Here is a 12,123-nt window from a genome sequence, read left to right on the forward strand (position 1 = left end):
GAAGTTGTCGAGTGATGAATCTGAAAACGCATCACACAGTATAGCTGACTTATATAAATCCTGAAACCAAATTTCAGAAATCCTTGTATTGTAGTTCCTGAGAAAAATGTGACGAAAATTTTCAACTTGGCTATCATGGGTAAAATCATACAAGTGTTCAGAAAATAGGAAGTCGATGAATGATGAATCTGAAAATGCATCACACGGTATGGCTGACATATATATAAATGTTGATACCAAATTACAGAAAGGATGGATGTGTAGTTCCTGAGAAAAGTGTGACGAAAGTTTCATGGGACAGACTGACAGACAGAGGTAAAACAGTATACCCCCCTTTTTTGAAAGCGGGGGTATAAATATGGACCAAATCAAGTACACCTTTTAGGGAGCGCTTGACTTTAGTGACTCCGCATGAGGTATTTTGGAATTTACAGGTTGGTTAGATATTTGTGTAAAAAATAAGCACTAGCACATCATAAAAAAGCAAGTGAGTAATCTATGTTTCAAATTTTATAACAAAAATCTCTGTATTAAAGGCTTGTGGATATTTTTTTCTATAAAAATCCTGGTATAATTTTTCCATAAAGTACTCATTTTCTATTAAATGAAATGAATCAGTGAATCAATAATAATGCTTTGCATTAAGTTTCCCCTTGGTGTATGTACAAAATGGCCTATTTCTATTATTCATTATATCTATAGCTTTGATACAATTGAAGTTTGAAAAATTCGTACAAAAATGGCTACAGAAATGGTAAATTAAGGTTCACGTGGACCCTATGGCTAAAATGGCCGTGTTTTCACCTCAAAATTTGCTCTGAGTACAGGTAAACCTGTGCATCTGGACAAGTTTTAAGGCATAGCATGCCCTAGATAAATAGAATTCAAATGCATTGTATGATTTAGAAAATTCATAAATTAACTGGATTTTGCCGTGCACTTTTTTTCGTTTCTGCAGAAGATGATAAAATAAACAAACACTTGAGTTTACCTTGATATGGTCCACTCAGGCACACAGTTTAAATAACCAATTATTGTCAGGTATCTATGAGGGTCTGGATGGGGGGGTCTGTTATTCTGTAAACATTTAATTTTCACCCCTTTTTTCTCTAATCTTTAAAAAATTAACCCCTTTTTTCTTTAATCTTCCAAAAATTAACCCTTTTATTCTCTAATCTTCTATTTTTTGGCCCGTTATTCTCTAATCTTCATTTTTTAAGGGCGTTATTCTTTAATCATTTAACCCCATCCAAACCCTCATCTATTGTCCATCTAATGTCCATGTCAATTAAAAAAGCTCACTTTAATTTTTACCTGAGGGGAAGTTCTCAAACCTGTTTCCCAACTTAAGTTTATTTTGGCACCTTCTGGAAAAATGAAAAAAAGTGCACTGCAAAATCCTGGTAAGTTTTTATTTTTCTAAAACATAAAACATACTTAAAATTCATTTATCTAGGGCATGCTATGCCTGAATTTTTTTACAGATGCGCAGGTTTGTCTGTACTCTAGAGTAAATTTTGAGGTGAAAATACGGCCATTTTAGCCATAGGGTCCACATGAACCTTAATAAAACCTCGCTAACAAAAAGTGGATTTTTTTTATGCATTATATTTTTCATATACTTTGATATTTCGTTGGAAAGCTCTTCATGGAGATATAGAATTATACTTATAAAATACCTAAATTTTCCACTGGTGTTTGTGTCCACAGCTCAACTCTTTAAATTTGTTTAGCACACCTTGCCTAAGGGTGCCGCGTTTTGTTATATATAAGTAGATCACATGACCAGAGAACAGAGGTCCGGACTTAATTTTTAACTTCGCTATAAATTGAAGATTTTTATTTCCCTGGTTAATTTGAATAAAAAAAAAGAAGAAAAGAAAATATAGTTACAATGTATAATCAATGTGTATAAATTATTAATCATTAAAAAACACAAACGTTTTCTCCAATCGCCAATGACCTTGAACTTTGTTGGCTATTTTGTGGATTCGTCCGAATCAGTTATGAGGGTGGCAAGGGGGGTCCCAATAACAGCAAAACAGCAAATTGATTTGACTTATAACAGATAACTAGGAATTAGAATAGACAATAACAGATAACAGTGAATGAAATATTAAAATAAGTCGGGTCCTTGACAAATCCAGTATTTCTTATTACGGGTACAAGTGTGGACACAGATGAGTGTGGATAGTATGTTTGGATGTTTAACAGTGTCTTATGACAAAAAGAGTTCTATGTTTTTCCTATATGGTGTTAAAAACTGTGTTGCACGGTGACAACCGATCTGAGCATTAGGAGTGTTATTTATTTGATATTTTTTTATGTTCAATACAGACATGGGGAGACAGTAATTACATTAGTTACCAAATGATTATGATAGAATATGTTCTACATCTTTGGTTTTGGATACATTTTGTAGCTAGCTGGGAGAGCAACACATAATAGGTGAATTTTTTTCACGTGTTTTTTTTTCTAAATGGGAGATGAGAACATGATATAAGGAGCCTGTGACTCAGTGGTTGTCGTTTATTTATGTGTTACATATTAGTTTTTTGTTTATTTTTATAATATAAATAAGGCCATAAGTTTTCTCGATTGAATTGTTTTGTTTTATCAGAGACATATATACACAAAATACTTAAAACTAACAATGGTTATGTAAGAGAGAAAAGTACATGTGCTTATCCTGACTGTAAAATGGATAAAAAAGCAAATAAATATCTTGTGTTCAACTTCATTAGTCTTATTTATGTTAACAAAATTTACATAGTTTTTACAAGAAACCATACATGTAGATGTATAACAATATGATGTAGTATGATTGCTAATGAGACAAGGATTTACATGTATGACTATCATTAGAAGGCCACTCTATTCACAAATTCCTTCCTCTTCATGGAAAGTAACATATGTAATTGTTTACATAAAATGACAAAATGTGTAGGAAAAGAAGCAAGAAATGTTCACTCCACTTCTGTACACTAGTCGCTTACATTGGTCACCATCTATGTTTGTTTCAGTCCTTTAAAAAAATGTCAATGGTGCTTATTTATATTTATCTGTTGTGCTGTGTTGTTTCAGTTTTACATGTCCTCCTTCTGTGATCACTATTTCACCTCTCCTGTTTTGAAAAAATGTTTATGCTAATATTTTCTGCAATAAGTTGAAAAGGCACAGATGCTATGACTAAACAGAAATGTGAGGTATATGTGTCAATGAGACAACAACCCAACGACAACAATATTCTTTGCACATTTATGAATGTTTAAAAATTCTTGTGAAGGTCAAAAGCACATAACGTGTACTTATATTATATCCATGACCTGGTACATGTATGTACCTATTGATGCATTCCGTCCTAACTGACACAAGTTGTGGGAAGAGACCAAGCAGTTGATATGCTTATAAAAATCTGATATTAAAATGAATTCCTGTATAACAAATTCAGGGAATGAGACTTTTATTTAAAACATGAGATATTTGTGGTTAAGGTTTAAACAGAAGCAGCAGATGTCAAGGGGCAAATCAAAAAGTACAAGGTCGTGTAACACAGAGGAAAAAAATAACAAATGAAATGAAAATAACTGCACAGAAAATTACCTTGAACAAATATAAACCCACAAAAGATCAGATAAAACTTGTGCACAATTTTAAATCTTTCTAATTTCAAACTCAAGATTCACTGTGTATATATGTCTCTGGAAAGAGTAAAGATAAGAATGTTGAAATACTCCTGGCTCCAGTGGTTTATGAAACAAAACATTAAAATTCTACAGTTGAGCAGGAACATATATATTAACGTAAGATATATATACTGTTCCCAGAGTTGAGCAGAGCATTTTACTGTACATATTGTTTTTAATCAAAGTCTGTGACATTAAGTCTTTAAAAAAATACAAATAATGACGGATTCATATTCTGCAATATTTCATGGCGACAACACTATAATGTACGTTCATTGAGGAAATTTACGCAAATGTTCCATAAATAATTTTATTTTAGGTCAATCGACAATTAAACATTATAATTAAATTAAAACAGATATAAATTCAGTTTCTCACGAGACAAAATTCGGCCACAAAATTCTACTGGCTACATAATTTGTATATATGACCAGAGACATATAATGTCTCTGATATGACAAAATTGCCTCATTTCCTTTTTTGACATGTTAAAAGACTCTTTTTGTTTTCCTGATTGAATATACACTATAGTATTGCCGAGTGCTTCTGTTAAAATAAAGTTCTGGTCATGGTTAAAATAGTATGTCAGAATTTGTTAATCTTTAAAAAACAATTGCCAAGTAATAATCCATTTAGAACTATTGCAAAGATATATGCCGTACCGAAAATTTTCTTGTAATAACAATTGAGCATTACCAGATTTGAAATTTTAATTATGAAATGCATATCATATAACAATATTTTTATCAATAAATGCTGAAAGATAAATATAACATTCAAGTATTTTTTATTAGAAAAGAAATTATAATGAATATGATCTGATATAATTTCTTGATTATCTATCGAGGTTATTCATCCCCGACTTGATTGCGGTCACCTTGATTGCATGTTCTAAATTTTATCGACGAGAATCTCATTCTGGGCCGCGATCTTTAACGGGATTTCACGGAGTTGTCAATCTCTCTGTATATATGTCTCTGGTTTTATATTGTCATTTCTGGGCCTTTTATAGCTGATTAGGCAGTATTGGCTTTGCTCATTGTTTATGGCCGTACAGTGACATGTAGTTGTAAATTTCTGTGTCGATTTGGTCTCTTGTGGAGAATTGTATCATTGGCAATCATACCACATCTTTTTTTTATACGTATTTGCTTACTATTGGTATGGTTCTATTTATATTACTTTGTGGTGGATCGTCAGTATCATTAGTATTTTTTTTGTTAAAATGTAGAATTTATTCCTCAGATTAGAATAAATTTATTGGTTTTAAGTAATGACAATGGCTTATGTCTGACATGCTTATTGGGGCTAAATGGGATAGGAAGTAAACCTATGTGCTGATTTATATCAATTCTTTATATCTCCTGGTCGAAGCCGTGACAAATTTTGAACAATATGAAAATTATTTCACCAAAAGAACTTTTGTCAGCATGCTTCAAAGACTCATAACTGCTCCAAAAGTAATCTGATAGAAGTTGAAGCATGTCAAGCAGATATCATCACCATCTACTTAATAAGTCTTAATATGTCTAAATACCTAAAAAGCTATTTAGTATTCAAAAGGTATTGCAAAATTATTCCTTTTTATTTTTTGTTTTGTTATATGGATACAAATATAGGTGATACATGTACCAATACAAAATTTGTTGTGGTATGAAAGTGTAGTAATTAGCATTTACTGTAACAGTGTTAATTCACACAAATTAAGAAATATCAAATGAATGGAACAGATACTCCGCTGGGTGCTGCTTTATACGACTGCAGAGGTCGAAACCTGAACGGTTGGGGCTAGTATGGACACAACATTCAAGCTGGATACAGCTCTGAATTTGGATTGTGGTTAAATAGTTGACACAACATAGGTTTCTGACACAGAATGAATGTGGTCTAAGAACCTGAACTTAAAATTTTTAAATTGGACGTCTACCTATTTTGGTCCAATATCCAAAATCTAAATACATGGTTAAATTCAGCATATCATAGAACCCTAAGAATTCAATTTTTGATGAAATCAAATAATGTTTAATTTTAGACCCTTTAGACCTCCATGTGGACCAATTTGATAACCGGGTCCAAATATTAAAAATCTAAATACACGGTTAGATTCAGCATATTGAAGAACCCCATATATTCAATTTTTGTTGAAATGAAACAAAGTTCAATTTTTTACCCTTTGGATCTTAATAAGGTAGACCAATTTGAAAACGGGACAATACTGAGCAATTGGATATTTCTGGCTATTGGCAATACTGTGCAATTGAAAATTTCTTGCTATTGCGCAATAATGTGCAATTAGATATTTCTTGCTATTGTGCAATACTGTGCAATTAAAAATTTCTTGCTATTGCACAATACTGTGCAATTTGCGATTTCTTGCTATTGTGCAATACTGTGCAATTGAACATTTCTTGCTATTGAACAATACTGAGCAATTGAAGATTTCTTGCTATTTCAGAATACTGTTCAATTGAAAATTTCTTGCTATTGCACAATACTTAGTATAATAATTTTTGACCCCGATTTGGACCAACTTGAAAACTGGGCCCATAATCAAAAATCTGAGTACATGTTAAGACTCGCCATATCAAAGAACCCCAATAATTCAATTTTTGTTAAAATCAAGCTAATTTTAATTTTGGACCCTTTGGACCTTAATGTAGACCAATTTGAAAACAGGACCAAAAATCAAGAATCTGAACACGGTTAGAAGAAACACAATTATTCATTTTTTTGATGAGATCAAACAAAGTTTAATTTTGGCCCCTTATTCCTTGGGACCAAAACTCCCAAAATCAATCAAAACCTTCCTTTTGTGGTCATAAACCTTTATAGATTTCTATTAACTTATACTAAAGTTATTGTTCAAAAACAAAGAAAAATGCTTATTTGGGACCTGTTTTTGACCCCTAAATCCTACACTGTTGGGACTAAAATTACCAAAGTCTATCCTAACCCTCCTTATGTGGCCATAGACCTTATGTTTAAATATCATAGATTTCTGTTTACTAATACTTAAGTTATAGAGCAAAAACCAAGAACAATGCTAATTTTGTCCCTTATTCCTAAACTGTTGAGACCAAAATACCCAAAATCAATCCCAGCCTTTCATGGTCATAAACCTTGTGTCAAAATTTCATATATTTTAAAGTATATACAAGTCATATGATTTTTTTTTCTGAGGCAAGTGCATGTGTAGATAGCTGATTACTAAATGATTATGGTTGTAAAAAAAATAGTGACAGTGATTTTAACCTGAAGTCAAAAACTACAATTTCGACATAATGTGGCGTATTTGAGTTTTTATCCAAAAATGTTAAAGAATAACACTTTAAACCAAAACCAAACTTTATGTTTGGCATAAACCTTAAAAACTGAATATTTATTTTGATACAAATTTATTCAGTTTAGTAAACTGCGTCAGTCAGTGTAATTAGAATATTGATAATGTTGAAGTTCATAACTATACATACTTCATTAGCATTTGAACATTTATACTTTATAAGACATATTAAAAGATGGAGATAATAATTAGACAATATACGTATAGTGTCTTGAAATATGAAATTTATTTGTATGAGGCTTAGAAACGGGAAAATGCGAGGTTCTACCGAGCATTTTCCCGTTTCGTGCCGAATACAAATAAATTTCATATTTCAAGACACTATACGTATATTGTTTTTATACTGAAATCGAAAAAAAAAATGAAAAATGAAAAAAACATGTAACAAAAATTGTTAAAAAAAAGTGTTTGGAATTTCCCTCTTGAGGTACCATTTTGGGGTATTTCCCTATGAGCGTAGTCCAGGTGGTAAAACATTGGCGTATTAAGGAATTAGAAAGGGAAAATGAACTTAATTAATAACATTTGATAAACATGATATATAAATAACCAATTTGAAGACATAAAACTTTAAATTGAAAAAAGTTTGACCATTGTTACTTTACGTTGTTATGGTCGTGACGTGATGTTGTTGATGAAATACAATAAGGAGGCGGGGCTTATAGGTCAGTTGGGGTCATTGACGTATAAAGCTAACGTTTATACGTATAGCTTTATCTGTACAGTAAACTAGCTGATTGCAGTATAATTATATTTATTTGTTAGGATCGGATTGCCATGTGGTCCCGTGGTAGCATGCTCGCCTCGAGTGCAGGAGGTCGTGGTCCTTTCCCGTCAAGGTCAAAGAAAAACATTAATTTTCTTTGATTGTTTCTCCGTTGCGCTCTCGCTTTAAATGAATAATAGAGCACTGACTAGTCGCCTCGAAGTCAAAATAATGATGAGCATCGTAATTCGTCTAATAGTTTGTTTCCTCGATATATGGAAAAGATGTACCAAAGCGGTATACAGAATCTTTCAATTACAGAAGCCGATGAGTTTAAAAGGGTATTGCTGCAAAATTGTTGTGTGTTTGCTGACCCTGATGGAGAAACTGGACATATATATATTGTTGGGAATGCATTAAATCATACCGGAGAAACATATACCAATCAAAGAACTGTAGGACCATTCTTTGGATAAATCATTGGGACCGCTGAACATTTTTTTATGAATAAAACATTGGAACTGCCTGACAATTCTGAGAAAAAAATATTGGAAACACCAGACAATTCTTCAAAATAAAACATTGGAAACACTTGGAAATTATTTATATAAAACATTGAATACAAAGTTCGTCACAGCTAATGTTGGTGATTTGAGTGTAAAGTTAGGAACTGCTGTTATAACTTTATTATGCATATTGAAGTAATATACAACATTGACTTGAGTTAAACTATATTGTGTTTTTTTTTTTATATATATGTAACTCTAGTGAGTAGCCTAGTTTTGTTTAATACGACATTGAAATAGGAATTTCAATTGCTAGTTGGGGGGATTGTAGCGATTTTAGTTTGACTGTATAATTTATTATTATGTAAGATGTCTTTCTTTTATATTCGTTTGGGTCAAATTACATTTCTACAGGGCAATGCCCAGTATTTTTATTCATTTGAACGGTTTCTTTATCATTTAAATTCACCGCCCGGTATCTTAAGAACCGCCCGGTACCCCATCTTTGGAACCGTCGGGGTACCGTCCGGTAACCCCATCTTTAAAACTGTCAGGGTACCGCACGGTAGCCAATCTTTAGAACCGTTGAGGTACCGCCCGGTACCCCATCTTTGGAACCGTCGAGGTACCGCCTGTAAATATGTTTATAAGGGGATGCGAGAGAGATCAGTGAGTAATAAAAAGAGGAGAATATATATAGAGTGGAGATTGTAAGCTAGAAGTGTTGGAGTAATATTGTGTTAGTGAATTGGGATTATTGTTCAACTGTTTTATTATGTCAAACTGATATACATTTAACAGATTACATAGTGATTTGATTTGAAACTTTGTGTAGTGGTTTGTTTTCTTTGTGCCATTTGAATATGGATTTTACGTAATTTACGCTACCAAAATAACACTTCGACAAACACGAATCCATACAAAAACGACAACTCTACAATACGTTCTATTGTTTAAAATTGAGAATAGAAATGGGGAATGTGTCAAAGAGACAACAACCCGACCATAGAAAAAAACCACAACAGCAGAAGGTCACCAACATGTCTTCAATGCAGCGAGAAATTCCCGCACCCCGAGGCGTCCTTCAGCTGGCCCCTAAACAAATATATACTATTTCGGTGATAATGAACGCCATACTAATTTCCAAATTGTACACAAGAAACTAAAATTAAAAAAATACATGACTAACAAAGGCCAAAGGCTCCCGACTTGGGACAGGCGCAAAAATGCGGCGAGGTTAAACTATTGTTTGTCTGTTTATCTTTTTCATTTTAGCCAGTCGTTGTCAGTTTATTTTCGATATATGAGTTTGACTGTCCCTCTGGTACATGTATCTTTCGTCCCTCTTTTACAGGATATTTTATATTCACAGCAGTAACAAACTTGGATTTTATCACCTGTGTTTTTTTTTTTAGCTATGCCGGCCATGTTAGTTTGCCGAGCAGGTACCGGGCATGATTTTTAAACTATAACCTGAATCAAGATTGTGGCCAAGTTCGATGAGAGTTAGCTCAGTAGTTTCAAACATAGGAAAAGATTCTTGTAAGATGTTATTCAGAAACTCAAAACATTCGTAATTTCGTTTTAAAAGTCGTCTGAAATATTGGCTATAGATGTTAATTTATTTGTAGATCTTCTAGCGCTCTTCTGGATTTGCCATCTTCAGGAACCGTATCAAACCCGAATATTTGAAATCAAGAAAGAATTCATAAACAGTCTACAAACTATATTTCAAATAGGATAGCACATCCTCATTTTTACGGAAATGTTGTTAACCGTGCCCGGAAATTTAGAAATGATCCATGTAAACTTGTCGCTTCTTTAAAATAAACTTATTCTAAAAGGTTACCTATTTAACACTGTAATAAGATCATTGAATATTGTTTTTATTGGTATAAATATTGATTTTGTTATCAGTAAATTAAAAGCTTACTAAATATTACTAGTATGTTATATACATATACATATTCATGGATCTATAATCTGTCGATACCTGTAACTTGGCATTGCACAAGGTCACGTATTTCTCTGGCTGTTTATGACGTCTTTACACTAAATCCATTGGATGTTTGATGTGTACGGACTGATAGTAAGTCTTAGATGCATGATTTTTTTTATTAGTTGTTAGTGGCTTTGAACTAGCTGTCAGATAACTGATAACTCTCAGATCTGTTCAATGTGTCTTTTTGTGTCGGGATGTATAAGTACCCGGCCACGTCAACTTGTATTTTTATCCATCTGATGAGGTTAGGGGAGGGTTGGGATCCTGCTAACATGTTTAACCCCGCCACATTATTTATGTGCCTGTCCAAAGTCAGGGGCCTGTAAATTCAGTGGTTGTCGTTTGTTTATGTGTTACATATTTGTTTTTCGTTCATTTTTTTTTACATAAATAAGGCAGTTAGTTTTCTCGTTTGAATTGTTTTACATTGTCTTATCGAGGCCTTTTATAGCTCACTATGCGGTATGGGCTTTGCTCATTGTTGAAGGCCGTACGGTGGCCTATAGTTGTTAATGTCTGTGTCATTTTGGTCTTTTGTGGATAGTTGTCTCATTGGCAATCATACCGCATCTTCTTTTTTATATACACATAAAAAGGAGGTACACTAATTTCTGGAGCCGACTTTCACATTACATTGAACAGCAGACTGATACTATAAGCCCATGCAGGGTATACCATCCACTTCAGAAGATGAAGCCTTTGAAGGCGAAGCGATGGTGCATGTAACCCACATTGCAGGCACTTGTCTCGGATTTTTTTCCCCTATATACCTTGTTATATTAAGGAATTTAGGGGGAAAAAATCTGAGACAAGTGCCTTTGATGTAACCTATTGATTTAAGAATTCAAGAAACAGCCAAACAAGAAATCTTAAAGTGACATGCATGCAAACGGGAGACCTAAAGTTTAACCGAATTGGTAAAATATGGAGTACAATTGCATGATACAAATAACACCTATAAAAAAACACCTGTTATGTATTCTTAGTCCAATACATTGCCAATTTATTATTAGGATTTTTTTCATGTTATGGTGTCCCTGAGAAGGAGGGGATACTTCTTTTTCTTTTTTCAGTGTCCTCTTTCATTTTTGTTTTTATTTTTAAAAAGTGTTGAGTCACTTGAGTGGGCTAGCAACAGAACCACTGGGCATACAAAACACCGACACCGGCAATAATCGGAAGCAGGGGCGGATCCATCCATTTTAAATAGGGTGGGTTCCAACCCAGGACAAAAAGGGGGGTTTCCAACTATATGTCCCCATTCAAATGCATCATTGATCGTCCGAAAAAGGGGGCGTCCCAACCTCCGGCACCCCATTGTATCCGCCACTGGAAAGTAACGTGATTCAAACCATGAACAGCCACCAATTTCATCGAACGAATTGTGCACAGGAAGAGTAACAAAGATTCATGCAGGAACTTAAGAAAAAAAGATGTAAGCAGTATCCTTTAACTTTGCTATATAGATAATGTTCTCTCCAAATTATTCCATATTTGGTGACCATGACGTTGCACGCATCTATCCACTGATCTTCAGATAGAGGATACAACAGACACAGTTAAGTCTGCATCTTGACTTGCACCTATAAAGTGACAATGAAGGTCGGTTGAAATCAAAACTTTACTACAGAAGAGATGATTTTAGCTCCCAATTGTGAACTTTCCATTTCTATGTAGCAACATTTTACTACAGAAGAGATGATTTTAGCTCCCCAATTGTGAACTTTCCATTTCTATGTAGCAACATTTTACTACAGAAGAGATGATTTTAGCTCCCCAATTGTGAACTTTCCATTTCTATGTAGCAACATTTTACTACAGAAGAGATGATTTTAGCTCCCAATTGTGAACTTTCCATTTCTATGTAGCAACATTTTACCGAG

The sequence above is a fragment of the Mytilus trossulus genome, chromosome 14, assembly GCF_036588685.1.
Source record: "Mytilus trossulus isolate FHL-02 chromosome 14, PNRI_Mtr1.1.1.hap1, whole genome shotgun sequence".
Taxonomy (NCBI): domain Eukaryota; kingdom Metazoa; phylum Mollusca; class Bivalvia; order Mytilida; family Mytilidae; genus Mytilus; species Mytilus trossulus.